The sequence below is a fragment of the Xenopus laevis genome, chromosome 4S (assembly GCF_017654675.1).
Source record: "Xenopus laevis strain J_2021 chromosome 4S, Xenopus_laevis_v10.1, whole genome shotgun sequence".
Classification (NCBI taxonomy): Eukaryota; Metazoa; Chordata; class Amphibia; order Anura; family Pipidae; genus Xenopus; species Xenopus laevis.
In genome coordinates, this window is record NC_054378.1 from 132698150 (window position 1) to 132703154 (window position 5005).

A 5005-nucleotide genomic window follows, 5' to 3' on the forward strand; every position below is an offset into this window, starting at 1 on the left:
AGATTTTTCCATTCCATCTGCATCAATTCCTTCATTAATGGGTGTAAAGGAAAAATCTTAGTTTTAATACACCCTTTGAAATCTCCCTTAGGATCCTTAGACTGAGCTTCCCCTTCTGAAGCTTCAATTTCAGATCTCACTTCTTATATCAGTTTAGGCACCTTCTCCGTCTGAAAAAGAGCTATATCCAGCTCCTCTTCTGAAGATGATGAACCAACTTCACCCAGGACTACCAGGTCACCCTCTGGCCCTGTATCTGAGTCCTGCTGGGAAGGCCCTTTTTTGGGAACACCACTTTGGTGCCCGATCTCCAACAGTGATTCCCTAATAAGGTCTTTGATTCGACCGATGGTAGCTGTTGAGAGTTGGTCTCCCCTCTGGGAAAAGCATTTTTCACATCGTCGTCTCTGGTAATTGTCTGGCAAGGGTGCCTCGGACTCTCTACAGACTATATGCTTGCTCTGTCACAACCTCTTCTTAGTCCCTTGGCTTTCCATTGGACTTGACATCTATGTATATTTAAGGAAAACAACATTATATAAAAAAAAACACACCATTTTTTTTTATTAAACTAATTGTGGTCCAGGAAATATCTTAATCAGGCTCCCAGACAATCTTAGGCAGAAAATTTTCGTTTCAAGACTCCTTCATTGAAGAATACACCAGGAGCAACGATACCTATGGCTTTAAATTGGAGATTTGAATTCTTTGGCGTGAAAATCCAGCACTGCACACCATTAAGCCACGCAAATGCTAAAAATACCTATTGCGCACACGCATAGATGTCTTCCGCATCACTGCATAATTATGCCTACGTCAATTCGACACCTCGCTCGGTACTAAAATTTTGCGCACAAACAAATAAGTAGGAACTTCTCTACCTGAATAGAAAAAAATCTCCTCCCTGCCTCACCACAGGTGAGGTCCCTATTCGAATCCTCTGATCCACAAGACCCACGAGGTGCTCAGCTCTGCATCATCAGGCTCCCTGAGCCTGGAGGTATCTCTCCTCCTAACCATCCCATCAGTCCTTTAGGACAGAAAAAAACAATAGTGTGGGTGGAGCAAAAGGGGGTTTTATAGGCCACTTAATGGTTGGGGGTGTCTAACTGTCCTATCTTTGAAGGAGAGGATTCTATCTCATAAGGTGCTGCTGCGATGGATGCAAAGGAAATTAAACTGAAAACTTTGAAAAAAATAAAAACTTTGAAAAAATAAAACATTGAAAACTTTGAAAAAATGACACTTTAAAAACTTTGAAAAAATGGCACTTTGCATCTTCTTGATTCGTCCACACTCTGGAAAAAAAGAATGAAAACTTCAAAATGAAACTTTGAAAATTTTGAAAACATGAAACTTTGAAAACTTTGAAAAAAATTTAACTTGGAAAACTTTGAAAAAAGGTCACTTTGCGTCTTCTTAATCTGTCCGTGCTGTCGAAAAAAAGGACTGAAAACTTTGAAAAAATTGCAAAAGTTGAAAAGCCTACAACACCTGGTATCCCCAGGCGGTCTCCAATTCAGTTATTAACCAGGTCCTGCCCTCTATTGCTTCCGAAATCAGACACTTTCAGGGTGGTGTAACCGTAGGCGACGAAGTTCGGCACTTTGTGGCTTCTTGACTTGTCGGCGGTGCTGTGAAAAAATAGTTGAAAACTTTGAAAAAATTAAACTTTGCATTTTCTTGATTCATCCGCACTCTGAAAAAAAACAGAATGAAAACTTCAAAATGAAACTTTGAAAAAATGTAACTTTGAAAAAAATTAAACTTGGAAAACTTTGAAAAAATGTAACTTTGAAAACGTTGAAAAAATTGCACTTTGCGTCTTCTTGATTCATCCTCACTGTGAAAAAATAAAGACTGAAAACTTTGATAAAAAATGGCAAAAGTTAAATAGCCTAATACACCTGGTATCCCCAGGCAGTCTCCCATTCAGGTCATGACCCTGTATCGCTTCTGAGATCAGACGAGATCGGGCACTTTCAGGGTGGTGTGGTGGTAGGTGATGAAAGTTGGCACTTTGTGGCTTATTGACTTGTCGGCGGTGCTGTGGAAAAATAAAGTTGAAAAAATAAAACTTTAAAAAAAATGAAACTGAAAACTTTGAAAAAATGAAACTTTGAAAAAATGAAACTTTGAAAACAGAAAAAATAAAGCACATTGCGTCTTCTTTATTCGTCCGCGCTGTGGGAAAAAAAGAATGAAAACTTCAAAATGAAACTGAAAACTTGGAAAAAATGAAACTGAAAACTTGGAAAAAAATGAAACGTTGAAAACTTTGAAAAAATGAAACTTGAAAAACTCTGAAAAAATAGAATTTTGAAAAAATGTAACTTTGAAAACTTTGAAAAAATAGCAATTTGCATCTTTTTGATTCGTCTGCGCTGTGGAAAAAAAAGACTGAAAACGTTGAAAAAATGTCAAAAGCTGAAAAGCCTATAACACCTGGTATCCCCAGGCGGTCTCCAATCCAGGTACTAACCATGTCCTGCCCTGTATCACTTCCAAGATCAGACTAGATCAGGCACTTTCAGGGTGGTGTAGCCATAGGCGATGAACTTCGGCACTTTGCGGCTTCTTGACTTGTCGGCGGTGCTGTGAAAAAATAAAGTTGAAAACTGAAAAAATGAAACTTTGAAAAAATAGCAATTTGCATCTTCTTGATTTGTCCGTGCTGTCGAAAAAAAGGACTGAAAACTTTGAAAAAATGGCAAAAGTTGAAAAGCCTATGACATCTGGCATTCCCAGGTGGTCTTCCATCGAGGTATTAATCAGGCCAGGCCCTGTATCACTTCCAAGATCAGACGAGATCGGGCACTTTCAGGGTGGTGTGGCCGTAGGCAATGAAGGTTGACACTTTTCTGCTTCTTGACTTGTCGGCGGTGCTGTGGAAAAATAAAGTTTTATTTTTTCAAAGTTTCATTTTGAATGAAACTTTGAAAACTTTGAAAAAATTTACTTTGAAAACTTTGATAAAATGTAACTTTGAAAACTTTGAAAAAATGGCACTTTGCGTCTTCTTGATTCATCCGCGCTGTGGAAAAAAAAGACTGAAAACGTTGCAAAAGTTGAGAAGCCTACGCCACCTGGTATTCCCAGGTTGTCTCCAATCCACGTACTAACCAGGTTCTGCCCTTCATCGCTTCCGAGATCAGGCACATTCAGGGTGGTGTAGCCGTAGGCGATGAACTTCGGCACTTAGCGGCCTCTTGACTTGTCGGCAGTGCTGTGGAAAAATAACATTTTAAAATTTAACTGAAAACTTTGAAAAAATTAAACTTTGAAAAAATTTAACTTTGAAAAAATAAAATTTTAAAACTTTGAAAAAACAAACTTTGAAAAGTTTGAAAAAATGTAACTTTGAAAACTTTGAAAAAATGGCTCTTTGTGTCTTCTTGATTCGTCCACGCTGTGGAAAAAAAGACTGAAAACTTGGTAAAAAATGGCAAAAGTTGCAAAGCCTACGACACCTGGTATCTCCATGCTGTCTCCCATCCAGGTACTAACCAGGTCCTGCCCTGTATAACTTCTGAGATCAGATGAGATCGGGCACCTCAGGGTGGTGTGGCCGTAGGCAATGAACGTTGGCACTTTGCAGCATCATGACTTGTCGGCGGTGCTGTGGAAAAATAAAGTTGAAAACTTTAAAAAAATGAAACTGAAAACTGCAAAATTGAAACTTTGAAAATTTTAAAAAAATGAAACTGAAAACTTTGAAAAAATGAAACTTTGAAAAAATGAAACTGTAAACTTTGAAAAAATATAACTTTAAAAACTTTGAAAAAATTTCACTTTGCGTCTTACTGATTTGTCCACGCTGTGGAAAAAAAGAATGAAAACTTAAAAATGAAACTTTGAAAAGTTTGAAAAAATGAAACTGAAAACTTTGAAAAGTTTGAAAAAATGTAACTTTGAAAACTTTGAAAAAAGGGCACTTTGTGTCTTCTTGATTCGTCCACGCTGTGGAAAAAAAGACTGAAAACTTGGTAAAAAATGGCAAAAGTTGGAAAGCCTACGACACCTGGTATTCCCATGCGGTCTCCCATCCAGGTACTACCCTGTATAACTTCTGAGATCAGATGAGATCGGGCACTTTCAGGGTGGTGTGGCCGTAGGCAATGAACGTCGGCACTTTGCAGCATCATGACTTGTCGGCGGTGCTGTGGAAAAATAAATAATTGAATTGAAATTTTTTAAAAAACTGAAACTGAAAACTTTGAAAAAATATAACTTTGAAAACTTTGAAAAAATGTCACTTTGCGTCTTACTGATTTGTCCACGCTGTGGAAAAAAAGAATGAAAACTTAAAAATGAAACTTTGAAAACTTTGAAAAAATGGCACTTTGCACCTTCTTGATTCGTCCTCGCTGTGGAAAAAAATAATGAAAACTTCAAAATGAAACTTGGAACACTTTGAAAAAATGAAACTTTGAAAACTTTGAAAAAACTTAAACTTTGAAAAAAATGTATCTTTAAAAACTTTGAAAAAATGGCACTTTGCCACTTCTTGATTCGTCCGTGCTGTGGAAAAAAAAAGACTGAAAACTTTGCAAAAGTTGAGAAGCCTATGCCACCTGGTATTCCCAGGTTGTCTCCAATCCACGTACTAACCAGGTTCTGCCCTTCATCGCTTCCGAGATTAGGCACATTCAGGGTGGTGTAGCCGTAGGCGATGAACTTGGGCACTTAGCGGCCTCTTGACTTGTCGGCAGTGCTGTGGAAAAATAACGTTTTATTTTTTCAAAGTTTTCAAAGTTACATTTTGAATGAAACTTTGAAAACTTTGAAAAAATAAAAATGAAAACTTTGAAAAAATTTACTTTGAAAACTTTGATAAAATTTAACTTTGAAAACTTTGAAAAAATTAAACTTTGAAAAGTTTGAAAAAATTAAACTGAAAACTTTGAAAAAATTAAACTTTGAAAACATGAAATTTTAAAACTTTGAAAAAACTAAAACTTTGAAAACTTTGAAAAAATGGCACTTTGTGTCTTTTTGATTCGTC

The 5005-nt window shown here is 36.9% G+C and overlaps 2 pseudogenes; both read right to left on the reverse strand.

Moving 5' to 3' along the window:
- Positions 1-2723: 2723 nt before the first annotated feature.
- LOC121393469 lies at positions 2724-2842 on the reverse strand (annotated as a pseudogene).
- A 616-nt stretch (positions 2843-3458) lies between these two features.
- Positions 3459-3576, reverse strand: LOC121393456 (annotated as a pseudogene).
- Between the last annotated feature and the right edge of the window lie 1429 nt (positions 3577-5005).